Source organism: Anastrepha obliqua, chromosome 1 (genome assembly GCF_027943255.1).
Source record: "Anastrepha obliqua isolate idAnaObli1 chromosome 1, idAnaObli1_1.0, whole genome shotgun sequence".
Taxonomy (NCBI): domain Eukaryota; kingdom Metazoa; phylum Arthropoda; class Insecta; order Diptera; family Tephritidae; genus Anastrepha; species Anastrepha obliqua.
The window spans coordinates 85,872,394-85,887,235 of NC_072892.1; positions in this window are offsets into that span (position 1 = coordinate 85,872,394).

Here is a 14,842-nt window from a genome sequence, read left to right on the forward strand (position 1 = left end):
ATTTATATTCAAATATGGATGAAATCAGATTTTCAAGGAATTTCACTTGTTTACATTAATAAATAAACATTCAGTGAAATATTGCCACCTGAAACCAGTTTTCCTTCATCGAGTTCTAAAAGAAAGACCGCGAATTACCCGGTGAAGGGATTTTCGTTTCGAATCCTTGACTTAAGCCATCTGTACTTTTTCACCATTTTCGCTTTAAGAGATAAGTGGCTACGCCATACACACATCATTTTTATCAAACGTATTTTGATGTCTATATCTTCACATTTGATTGAATTTCGTTGCTAATTTAAATTTGTTCTTTAAAATTAGATGGCTACACCATTTAAAAGTATTCATTATGGGATTAAAGCTACCTTTACCCCTGAATTGATGTTAGTGCATATATAATTACATTTATTGGACAACATCAAGACGCACGCCACAAATAGGACGAGAAGCTCGCGCGCATGATGTGTACGCACGTATGACGAAGTGATAACTGAACTAGATTTACAGAGGGAGATATGGAAATACGTACTAATATTGGATTTTTACACTCAAGTACATTATTGAGATGCAATTGGATCTCTAAATTACTAAAATCTAAATTACTAGTACCTCAATGCATATTTTCACATTTTTCTCGAGCCTGACTATCCACAATGCTTGATGGCCAAACAAAATTTATTTATAAACACTCAAGTCCATATACTCATGAACAGCAAAAAAAAGTCTGTGAACAAAAAAAATATTGCACAGCGTCTTTCTCGATATATCTCAAGCCTTGGCATGCAGGTTACTTTATAAAATAAAATACACTCTTCCAATAAATTATTATATATTTATTAAGTCCTACCTCGAAAATCGATATTTCTTTGCCAAGCAAGGCGAATATCTATGTGGAAGTTCAGCTGGTGTACCCCAAGGCAGTATTATAGGCCCTATCCTATACTTACTTACACATGTGATCTACCAGCTTCTGTCGTACTCACAATTGACTTCCAGCCCCATGTGACCTCCCAAAAATTACAGAAAGGACTTGATAAAATAACTCACTTGAAAGAGTGGCGCATTAAGACAAATGATACCAAATCTTCCCAAGCCACTTTTACACTAAATCGAAAAACTTGTCGTTAAGCTCAATAATACAATACAATTATCCCCCAAACTAACTTCACAAAATATCTCGGCATGCAAAATATCTTGATAGCAAATTTACATGGAAAACCCATATTTTCACCAAACGGAAGATTTAAAGAAAAATAAAACGCTCAGAAGCTTCTATTGGTTACTACATGGAAATTCTCATGCTTCTCTCGAAAGTAAGCTTATCTCTTACTCAGCTATCTTGAGACCGATATGGACAAATCACATTCAACTTTGGGGCACTACAGCTAACTCCAACATCGAAATACTTCCAATATACCAGTCAAAGACCCTCAGAAGGATCTCAAACGTCCCTTATTATATCACAAATGCACAGATTCATCGTGATCTAAAGTACCCATAATAACTGAAGAAATACGAAAGTATGCTACATCACATAACACACGTCTCCAATAGCATTCAAACCCTCTTGCCACAGAAATAATTGCAAATCCCATAACATTTACCAGATCAAGAGAAAATCTACAAAAGAGTGTGGAGGGACCATCAGTTTAAAACCGGCTTTCCAAATCATTTTTTATGAGGACCTTTTTTATGGTAGAAATACACTCGGAAGTTTCCCATTGTCTGCCGAGGAGCGACCAGTATTAGAAAAAAATACTTTCTATCATTCGGTACTTTGTGCTCGTTGTTTGGAACCTGTGCACTTCTGAATGGTAATCACGCACCATTCCATGATTTTCTCAAAACGCCTAATATCGATAACTTTGCCACTATCAATAAATTTCTTAATAAAATAAATAATTCCTGGTAATAAAAATATTTAAACTTTATTTACTGTAATTCAAGGAAGGCCCTGGTAGACGCGCTTTTTCTCATAAGTGGATTAGTTATTTATAAAATAAAAAAAATAAAAAAAAGAATCAAACTTGAATAAGCTTTTCATAAAAATAACGCAACTGGGTAATACTTGGATGCTCTCGTTGATGCTGAGCTCTGATCTAAGCTGCAGTAAAAATTCTGCCTATTTTAACGAAATTCTGTGCCTACTACATTGGAACAACAACTTTGTATGTATATTTCGCATCCTTCCTCTTTGTATACCTATGAGTAATTGACTGATGGCGTCCATTAGCTTACTAGCTCTTCTCGAGTTACTAGAAGCTTCACTCCTGACCATTTAGACGGCTGCACGCGGGAAAGTTCTTCAAACACTTCTGCCGGAAAATTGAATGACTTTAAAATGATGAACGCAGTCACTAGAATAATAGAATAATATGTCGGTGCATGCAAATGAGTATCCTGGAAAATATAAAAAATATTCCATGTTCTGATAACGCAAAAATTAAGCCGCCAAATGAAAGCATTTAAGCAGCTTTTATTCATTAAAATGTGAAGCATACTTCTGCCACATACCTAAATGAAGTTGAGTGCGCCAACAATTCAGCACTACGAACAAGGCGCTTCACAGCTGCGGAAGCGGAAACATAATAAGCGTATATGGAGACCTATAGTTCACTATGGTAGTCCATAACCGAAGGATACATACCTTACTCGTACATACATACAGTGGCTCACATCCAAAATGATACAGTCATTTCTTTAAATCAAATAATGGGATTAATATAAAATAAAACATATTTTCCTCAAAATTTGTTTGTCTGTTGGTAATACTCGTACATGGTTTTATTTAAAATCTGCAAAAAACAAAAATCGTTTGAATGTTCACGAACTAAAAAAGACAAAATGATGCAGTTCTTATCTGTCATCGAAAATAATGATTATTTTTGAATGTTGAATAAAAAAATTCAAATGCTTCCAAATATCGCAGAACGAACGGTTTCGAATATATGTACACATACATTTGTGCTACTATTTGTCGCTCTTGGCGAATCTTTTACGATTTGAAAAATGTTGAGCGATATCTATAAAAATTATTATTAGGAATCACATTTCGGTTTTCCAATAATTGCTCACATCATACAATCATACTCGAATCATATTTCTTTGATCAAAAATAAAATTAATTTTTCTTGTAATTTTTTGGCTCTGAAATAATTATTATTTTGTCAGTGTAAATTGCTTGATCCAAAATAATCGTTATTTTATGAGTTTATTTTCATATATGCTTTTATTCGTTTTTAATGCTTATTTTTCGGGTTTTAGTTTTTGATTGAAATTAAAACTCATTTCTTTAGCGATATTTTTTCTCTCAGAAATAAAACAAATATTTTTTGAGTTTATTTTTTTTTTGGGAGATAGAAAAACTCAAAACGCCACACCTCAACTAAGCTCACCAGAACTCATCTCAATTCACCTTAATTTCCCTGATCTCACCACACCCGACTTCAACTCGAGTCAGCTTAAGTCACGTCATCTCAGCTCAGCGAAGTGGTGAGATTGGTTACGAATTTCATGTTTTGAATCTCTTGATTTTCTCACATCAACACTTTTGCCGTCTCATCTGAAAAGGTTTAACTTGCTTTTGTCGGCAAAATTTATACTGTTCCAGTATTTCTTGTCCTTCGTTATATGCACGATGTACAGAATGCACAGGTGTGGTCAACATCATATCGTTAACCGATTCTCACCAATTTTGAAAGAATCAGCTGATTATTGACGTAACTGGGGATTGGGATTGCGTTGGTGATGTATGAAAAAAATTAATGCAGTCTTCACTTATGCTACTTCGTTTTCATGTGAACAACGACTGATTGGACGAATTTGTAAATATCTGTGAAATGAGCGGGCAGAATTCTCACAATTTTGGTTCGGAGAGTCAAATCTGGTAACTTATCACCCTCGACATGGTTTTTTGCAAACTTCAATCCGGCAGTAAGGTTTTTGACACCTTCCGGGTATTGTTGTTTTTTTGTTGTGGACTGTCTGTTCATGAGAATTAGCTTTTCTTAGGACTGTGATGAGTGTTGGAGTGCTCTTATGTAGATTTTAACGTAACCTTCGCGCCATCTATTTAGCATTACTGTCATTGAAAATAATGTTAGGCGCAGTTTTAGCCTTGCTTTGTACACTTTAAATATTTGTTTGACGAGCCATTTTAATTTTCCGCGCGACCAAGATTGTTTGGTAAAAATATGATTTTTTTCTTCTTAGGCACTAATATCGCTAGTTGCGCTTAAAATTTCGTGCCGCCTTTCACAACTAACAGAAAATGCGTGTGCATTATTTTGGCTGTGAATACATATTCGCACATAAGAATTTACAAGTATTTCATCCAAAGGAAGCACGGATACGTATAGACAATATTTTTTGTCTTCAAATATGTAAATATATGAATTTGAATAAAAATAGAAAAAGAATTGCTGGAGTAGTATGTTTTCAAGATTTGTGCGTAATATTGCCAAAAGTGGTTGCTGCATTATATTGACTCTGCGCCACTGTACATGCAACGTACGCAAGTAAATGAAGCACAAGCAAGTAGTAAACACGCACACGTGTAAGTGCTTGAATTTATGTAAACGTAATATGATGATGCATGCACTGTGTAAGTAAGGAAAATCTTAAATGACCACACCAACCTTTGTCTTACCAAGCATTAATACAATTTTGTGCCCGAACATCCGAATTTACACCGTATCGTAATAATTATCCCTTTGGATGCAATGGTATCACTGGCATGCATATTTTTGCTTGAGTAATATTTATTATTTTCCCTTTCTCACTGGCAACCACAATAGCCAGTCAATTATCAGAAGATTGTGGCCGCTTTTTACATTTATTCATTCTTTTTAATTTCCCTGCATGTAATTTCTTTTTCTTTCCACCGCAATAATTTACAATGAAAAATGGTTAACATTCAGCCGCATTAATTTTTTTTCATTATAAAAGATTTTTAAATGTCATCATTTGTCTTATCGTTTAATTGCTGTGGATGCTCTGAGAAATTGCGAAGCAAAAAGCAGTGTAAAAGAGACTTAAGAAGAGTTAAAGCAGCAGGCATTGCATACGTACATATATATACATATACAGGATGTTCCACGTGCGAGCAATGAATACTATAGTGAAAATTGGACCAATTTCCATTTCTTGTCGTTTGGTGTTTTTTTTTATTAAATAAGATTTTATGTCAGTGACCATAAGCAGCATCGATAAAATGGTTATTATTTTCCAGAGCGCACATTAGGGCTGTTTTTCTGCATTTTTCATAATATTTCGGATAATTTCTGGGATTATTATCTCAGTTTCCTCGATATTAACCTTCAGAGTGTTGAGTGTTTGAAACTTACACTTTAACAAGAGGCTAGCCGAAATCATTAGTTTTGGAGATGAGCTGCCGAGGAAGCATTGTATTGAGTAAATTCATCAGCTACCGCGGCGTGTGGCGATTGTGTTGGGCCTCCAACTGCTTTTCTTTCTTCATAATTATCCATAAAGCGGTTTTCGGGACTTATATTTGTGACGGGCAATAGTGAAAAGAGGTCCCAGCGTTCTTACGGACATCTTCAACCCTCATGTTCTCTAGAGTCTGCGATGCATACATTTGTCAGACACGAATTTTCGCACTTTATTGAGAATTTATTGTAGTCATTGAAGGTGATGTGCGATTGCGTTATTTTCGCCAGTATGCACGCTGAGTTAAGATATTTTCAAAATAATTTCTGCGGCTGTGGCTCAAATTGTACTGCACAGACTAAAAAAAAAAAGGAAGTCAAGGAATGACTGTCAAAATTATTCAAAGTTCTCATGTGTCAAGTGTAGTTAGCACACCCTGTATATTGTTTATTATTTGTATTTTATTAATTTTTTTGGCAGTAAATTTGGCGATTTAAAATGTTGCAAGCGATGATAGTGTTTTTTCTGCTGCCATTTTTGTTGTTGCCAGTGCTTTCTGGACTTTGTTTCTTTTATTATTGGCCCGTTCGATTTCAATTGCATAGATACATCTTAGATGCAGAGGAACTAAAACACCATTGGCTGACTTTAAGTTTTGCAATTCATTCTGAATAGCTGAGAATAGTCTTCGTATTTTTCTATGACAAGTATTGATTATTACATTTATATATTAATTTGAAATATCGCAAAGAAAATGTTATGGAAAAGTTTGCTCATGAAATTATCATACATGCAGCTTTTTGTGGGATTGAAACGTTGAAGGCCAGTGAAGGACAGTGAATTAGACGAATTGATGCATTGCTAAATATTTTTTACAGGCGCTTGCGTTTTCCCTCTGTGGTAAGTGAAGACTCTTAAAAATGTAAAACGCAGATTTTTTCAAGGGTGGGAGTTCTCTTTCATATGAATTTTATCACACGCGAAAATTCTTCAACCTTTGGCACTAAAACATTGGTACAAATAGAACAACTTTTTCCGGACATGTTATTGGATTTAGTGTGTAATTGATTTTTAAAATATCAATAATTTAGATTTTTAATATTGTAATAGGAGAAGTGACTGAAATTAATTTTGTTTTATAGATGAATAAAAGTAAAGCTTGCAAAAAAAATCTTTTCTTAAACTGAACACCATCTTGCGGCTTCTTAAGTGAAAAAAGAGATACCAAAAATGAGTTTCTCCTAAATCTCCAAATCTTTCTAAATATTTTCCAGGTACAAGTTTGGGTTAAAAAAGAAAGAAAAATTGGGCTTTTGTATGGACAACCTAACCTAACTTAACTTAACCTTAACTTTCTCATTTTGATTTACATTCACTCATTTTCGAACTTTTATTTGTCATTTTTATTTTAGGCATACTAATTTCAATTTACACCTACTCAATATTTTATTACATTTCTCAATGTGAACTCATTTGAACTCACTCGTTCTGAAAAGGTATACTACACCACTTATCCTATTATCCCGACAACGTTAGTGCGCCACTTTTGTTAAATGTAGTAAAATTTCTCACGCTTTCATGCAGTTAATATTTACTTATTAAGTCTAAGACCATCTGCAGTCCATTCAGTGACACTTAGTTACTTACGAATGTAACATACATAATGATCAAAACTTGTATGCATATATCTAAGTACTTATACGTGCAGAATTAACAAAGACAAATCATAAACTTTTATAATGAAATATGATATTATTGTTGTGACTACATAAATGCATGCGAATATGTATGTATGTAAATAGTTACCCCAGCAAAGTTGCGCATGCGGGTTTTAGCTAACAACAATAAAACTTTGTTGCTGCTGTTTATCTGCTTGCATTGTTATTGTTTTGCGAAATTTCGGCAACACATTTAATCGCTGTTAACGCGCTTAGTTTTCTACGCTGTCGCTGTGGTACTTTGTTGCTGTTGGTCAGCCGCAAAGTACCATCAAATGAGCAACGAGAGTTTAGTGATGCTTAAAATGACCCCCAGGGATGAAATAAAAGAAAACAACAGCAATAGAACAATACAGCCATGAAACTATATGCTAATAACTATAGCCGAAATATGCATTAACATTATGTAGCAATTGTTCGACCAGCCAGCAATCGTCTCACCCGCCGATGAGGGGTTTTGTTTTTTGGTTTGTTTGGACATGTGAGCGCCATATTAGCACATACAATTCTAGCTGTTTTTGATGCTTTGCCAGTCGGAAAATTGTTGGTAATTTTCCGGTAGAGTGACTATAAATGTTTCACACAGCGTTTCAGAAGGCGCTGTTTGAGCTAATACTAAATAGCGGTAATCGCTGTGGTGGCAACAACTGATAATAATAATTGCGTGGACACAAAATGTTTAGTAATTGCTGTAGTTAACTTGATTTTGTATAGTTTAAGCTGGTAATTTTTTCATTAAATTTTTGTTTGGTTGGAGTTTGGAAACTAGTTAAAACTTAAAACTTGGAATATGGATTCGATGGGTTTGAGTTCTGCAACGCAATAAGATTCTGTTAACATTAGTAAAGCGCTAATTCTATTCGTTTGTGTTCAAAATAGTAGTAGCGCGACGAGTTCCCATTATTATTCTTATTATCAATAGTGGATTTGCCCATGTGGCTTGAATTATTTATTGCGCCCCTTTCATGGTTTCGGAGTAGATATTTCTCAAAGTGACGAGTAGAGCTGTGATAGTCATGCAAAATAAATCGCCAAAATATGCATGCAAAAATTTATGAAAAACTGTGGAATAACCACGAAAAAATGCAAAAAAGACAAAATATGCACGAAAATATGTATGAAAACATGCAAAAAAAGCCCAAAATAATATTCGAAAATCTCTCAAGAAATACCGAAAATGCAACACAGGTAGTTTTTTCTCCTGGGCTAGTAAACATTTTTATTTCAGTTAGCCAGATACTTACAGTAATTCATTGTTGCAAGTCAAAACAAGATGTTGCTTCAGAATATCGAACGAGAAACACCGCCGTTTTTCAATTAAAATTGACTTGTAGGTTGAGAAGGAACGTTCTACATCCACCGATGTAGCAACAGCAAATTTTAAAAATGTTATTTCACATGGTATCAATGCTGTGATATACCTATTCATTTGAAGCGCTAGCTCTTGAATCTCCATTCAAAATATCACTAATTTCAAGCAAAGAACTATATCTAACATTCCGAGATAACACTTCTTCGAACTTCTTCAAAAAACGGTCGATGGTGACGATTGGTTCGGGTGGCAGTGGAATGTTCGGATTTGCTTGCTTAAACAGCTGTCGTTGAGCTGCTGACTGTGAAGGAATTTAATGGTTTTTTCAATATAAGAGTTTGAACTATAGATAAAAATAGCAATACGTACTTTGACGAAGGTAGCCTTTACTTTTGATATCAACAAATTTACTTCATGGAACTCTGAACGAATAAATTCTACCAATCGATGCAATCCATGGGCAAAACATGAAACGTGTAGCATTTTTGGGAAAAAAACTTGAAGAGACTTCATTGCCGAAATCATATATGCAGCAGCATCGGTAGTAACGAGCATAACATTTTCATATTGAATTCAATATAAAAGAAACACAAAGAAAAAATTCAAAATTGAGTCGTTTTTCGAGTGTTTAGGTAAAGACTTACCTTTAGGCCATAAAAATAACAATGATTCAGTAAAAAAATGTTGCGATCGTGTTAGCGTTGCGCTTGTCTAATTCTTTAGCGTTCAACAAATAAGATTTTCCGCGCTCATTTTCATCATCCAATATGCAAAAAACAAAATTCGCAACTGATCTTTTTTTAATATCCGTTGTTTCATCCAGAGCAACCCGAATATGTTTTCCATCAGATTTTAAACGCAATTTTCAATCGATCGATCGAATCGATTTCATACAAATGTGGCACATAATTACGACGAAGGTACACTTCGTTTGATCTGGAACTGATTGTGAAGTGTATTTTTCTATGAATTATACTACACTCGGTTGATTCACTTTATTTAATGGAATATTGGCTTCGATTAAAGTTTTACATAAATCCATATTGAATTCCGAAAGATTTGGCCTATGCTTCTGTTGATAATTTGATATTAACAATTGGCTCATTTCACGTCCAGAATTCTGTTTTTTTCTTTCTTGAGCATCCTTGTGTTTCACTGAATCAATGTGCTGTTTGACTTGAAATAATATATATTTTTCGCAGAAACCAAACAATTGCAATGTGAACAAAATAAAACTGATTTGTCCGACCGAAAAACATTAGGAAATTGGTTTTTCATACGCACAATAAATTCACCCGGCGCTTGTCGTTGTGCTCTCTTCACAAATCATAGTAACCAATAACTGCGCCAAACTCATTTCATGGAAATTTTCGAGTCTCATTTTTATAGACAAATTTGTCGCCTCATTGGAGAAAGCAAATAAAAAAATTTTGAAACAGATGGGCGCATAAAATGTTATAGAAAATAAATGTTAACGAAAGTTTAGCTTTGAATTGTTTTTCTTTATGTTTTGGTTAGAAGAATGATTTGAATTTCTTAAAATTATTCAAAAAAAGCATTTTAAATCGAAATATGCTTTTATGGACGAAACATGCAAAATATGCATGCAATATGCATTTGCATGACTCTCACAGCTCTAGTGACGAGTTACCAAGATTTAACTCTGTTTTTGGTATTTTTGTTTTTGTGTTCTTTTTTTTACTTAAGCATATTGCAATAAAAACGCACTTGTAATTTCCAGGGTTTTCCAGAAGGCATTTCTATCATAAGGTCTGCACAGTTACTGCTTAGCTGTGAAGAGGAATCCTCAGTTATCTGTTACCATCTTCTCTTGGCTGTGAAGAAGAATTCTTAATTACGCTTTTTAAGAATTCAAAATGTCAGTTGTTGTTTCTACGGCAATAAAGTAGGCTGTGTTGACTTTTTTTCTATATCACCAACACAATCGGTCGTAATCAAACCGCTGTTACGTCAGAAAACCAGTTGATTCCTTTAAAATTACTGATAACCGGTCTCTACATTCTATGCATCGTGGGTGGGAGGTGGGAGGTGTAAATCTCCCGAACTCTGTTCTATCAGAAAAAAATATTACAAGTAAGTACAACGAGAAAAGTATCAAAGCTGAATAAGCAATGACATTATAACTGCTGTTTCTAACTCTATATTGCTTATCTTTACGAAGAAGTCAATCATCGATCGATTATTTTTATGGCATAGCTTGAACGTGAGTTAGAGCAGCATTTTTACCAGTTTTTAATGATTTTAAAGTTGCTATGAAAGACTAGCCTGGGAAATGAATTCGATTCTGTACATACATACTCGTAGAAGTATGCCAGTATATATGTCCTTATATCCTTACCGATGAAGCGCGATGCTTAATAATTTACTTAAAATGATTGCCGAACAGGAGAATAATCTTATCTTTGCCTTTCATTTTCGATTCGATCCGTGGTGCCGTTGACTGTTCTTCGTAGCTCGGAGTTTTTCCATGTGGGTCTCTCAAAATCTCTTTATGCTCGAAATGCTCCTATTAATAGAAACTTAATGGAGTTTAATAAAATTTCTAAATTTGTTGAGACAGAAATTATCAAAATAACCCCTTTGATATTTTTAAATATTTATTATAAAGAATATAATTGTACTCTTTTTTTTAATGCCTATTAAGAATCTATTAAGAAAAACGCTCGAAGGTGTGTCATTGCCTATCGAGGGATAGTGTGTGTACTCTCATTTCATGCTTCACGTGAAGAGAGCTCATTAAATCTCAAACCAAATGTGAGTAATGCAACAACGACATAGATAACCAGAGAAGGTCCAAAAAGGACTATTCCATATCAGCTTTAAGCCAGTGTGATTTGCTGTAGATATAAATAAATTTCGGAGCAAAACTAACTCCCAAACGAAGAATTAACAAATTGCGAAGAAAGAACTAATGGTACTTCCAGTTTCTGAGCAAATCATAAATAAAATATTCAAAAACACAAAATAATTGAGATCGGAAACTAGGCTCCGTTATCTTTGAAACAAATATTAATGGTTGAAGTTGACTGTCAGACTAATAAATTGATCGTAATTCCGTTTTTGTTCTATTTATATGGAAAACTTTTGGTTTTTTACTCGCAATACTTTTATTATAAATTATTTAAATTTAAATAAAAATTTTATGTGGAGAATTATAATTCACAGAGATATACTTTCCTATTGTAAATATCATACACCCACTCAACTTTGGCACAGCGAGTTAGAGTTTAAATTTCTGCGGAAACACTTAGCATGCAGTAATTACTAATTTATAGTAAGCAAAAAACCAGCTTAGCACAAATTAAAAGGACATTTATGAAGAAAAACTAAAAGCTTGAATATGAATTTCTTTTTAATCAAAATGCATGACTATTAAAAAGAAATGCGCAATAATTTCCTTACGAGGGTTGTTACTTAAATTTTGAGCAAAGACAATAGCAGCGTGAGCTTGTCAAATGTGGCACCGTCATCGTAAAGCGTTGTCATCGTAGAACTGGAAGTTTTTAGTTGTAATCGTAATCAGAAATTTTTGTCCCACGAGTGATATCTGTGCTGTTTGCAGGTATTTGAAACATTTAAGTTGATAAAAAAGTTCAATTAGCTTGTGAACATTTCCGTTCGATGATTTTCCATGAATTTTCACGTTGACTAAACCGAAAATAATGTGGTGATTAATTCGCTTTGATTTTTAGTGACAGTGTCGTCATGTAGTAGGAAGGGAAGAATGAGGACGTATGCGCAGTAGTTTCACTCAAAATTCAATATTTCATTCTTTTTTATTTCAAAATTAAACAACAAACATGTGGCCTGTTTCTTCAAGAGCTTGAGAACTTAAAATGATAATACAAAACACAAATATTGTTGTCTAACAATGAATTTTGTTTTATTAAAATATGGTAGATAATTTCAGTATATAACTAGTGTAACTTTGATAAAATTATGCTCATCTGTGCATAATTGTAAAAAAACTTCATTGCGATACTGAAAGCTCAAGTTCTCTGGAATTAATGTTTCATTTAATTACGATGAGAACGAACAATCGCGTTCATTTTCTTCTGGAGCTCCTTAAAGGCTCGTGTCGAGTGATATCAAGAAGTCTTGAATAAACTCTCTTGTGGTTTATTAAGAGACGTCGTTACAGACGATAAACTATAGATCTGTTTGTAAGAACCCGAGACTCGGCAAAAAGGGGGGCATGGGTCCTTCAAGTTGAGATAAGAAAAGTTGTTCGCTCACGAAGCTCTTCATAGCAAATATACTTGTTGCCAGTTTGCCTAGAAATTTACATAAAATCTTTTGTTTTAAATGGTACACAACCAAAAGGTTTGCCAAGAAAGTTCAGAAAGTAACAGAGACCAATCACAAAGATGAGGTGGGTACTTAAATAATTGCAATAATGAGATCCATTACTTAACTGTACAAATAGAAAATTTCTCATAGTTACGATCAATGGTTATTTAGTAATCCTGGGCGAAGGGAGTGCTATCTAGTAATGACCACAATGTGGAACAATCAAATGCCGCGTTATGATTGAATTCCTTTCACGGAAAAAGTCGAAAACTATTTTCGAAGAAATGGTGGCTGTTTGTCGTGATTTTTCAGTAGCTACAATTCAAAAGTAGTTAAGAGAATTTGAAAGGTGAAGGGAAGACTATTGAAAATGGCCCTCGCCCTCCACGCTACTTCCGCTACAGGTGAAAAAATATTGAGAACCCTTTTGTCGAGCACCACCCAATGAAGACTAGCCTATTCACTCGCACCATGCACGTTATCCTCCATGATCATTTTAATTTTTTCAAAGCGAGTGCAAAATAGGTACCGCTAGCGCTACACCTCAAAACCAAGCACGAGTAGAGTGCCGTGAAGAGTTTTTAAGGGTCGGTGGGGAAAATTCATTTATTATTTTCGAGCTGTCTCGAAGACTGCTGTACAAAATTGTGGTTCGAAGAAATCGTGGCTCGAAGAAATCAATCAATCACTGTATAGGCCAAGCGTGGCCCTTAGTGATTACTTTTTGTTTCCACATTATAAAAAGGATTTTCGTAGAAAAAATTGTTTGAAAATTTAGAGTTCAAACATTTAAAAACAAATTTCAAAAAATGAAAACTGTATTGAAGTTGTGGAGCTTATTAGTGAAAAATAAAAATGGATTGAATTTAATTCGTATGGTTTTTTTGTTATGTTACCCGCGCCAGCTTTCACTCAACGTCTCAAACAATTGAGGTATTAAGCATTCAAAACATCGAATTCATGCGTCATTCACCGTACAGTTCTGGTTTGGCTGATATCTCTTATTCTCGGAGCTCAAAAATAAAATGTGAGATCTTTGATTTTAGATGCCTGCAAAAGCAGTTGAGGTCTTAAAATTACGTGCTTTGGAGTTACTTCAATTGGAGTGGAGAAAATGACATGAAAGCTGATCCTCTTTGACAATACACGTAATTTAAAAAACAATAAATACTTATGACATTATAAATATTATTTGTACTTATATTTTTATTTATCTTAAAACTTGTGTAGTAGCCCTCGTAACACTTGTATATACGCATGCTGCACTTGCTTGCTGCGCAATCATAATTTATTTATATTATTCTCTTTTTTGTATTATCTTTTCGAAAAGTGATACCAATTTTAATTTTCCTGTCTACACTTTCCGCATAATTTTCCTTTCATCTCAGTACTGAGCTTTGTGAAATTGAGCTACACGTTGCTTGCCGCACGAACCAACTCACTGGAAATACGAAAAATATGTGGGTTGCTTTTCGTACAGTAGATGAAGCGGAAAAGTAGGGAGAAATGTGGCTTTGATAGAGCAGCATGCAAATTCTTGCAAATAAAAAATCAGCAAAGCCAAAGCTAACAAAAAAAGAGGCAGGAACCGCAACTGCACAGCAAGCGCAGCTTCTTCTCTTGAGCAGCCAAGTAGTTATAATCGATTGAATGTTTGAACTTTGCTTGCATCACGTTTTCGTAATAACAATTTAAAAGTCTGTTGTATATCGAATTATTAATAAGAAAAACAAAAATGTTTTTTTTTATTATTGGATAGATGGGAATGTTGTTTTGTTGATTTAACGGAGTTTGGTATTTCAGCAGCTGGCGGGTAAACGCTCTTGCTTACGCGGCTGTTGCTTCCAACTCTTGGTGGTATAAAGATTTCTTATTTTTCAATGAGTCAACTCTTATTGTTAATTGGTTTCTTTTTTTTTGTTTTGGTTTTATAGATTTTATATTTGCCTGCGCTATTTTGTTGGATATAATCGTTTCATGATTATTCGGTTCAGCACTTCGATGACTTTATCGTATGCCATAACTTGACTTCTGCACTGTAGTGTGTGCGGTCACTTTGGACGTAGCTAGAATTTCGTTTAGAGGCCAAAAGTCACTAATAAAATTGTGT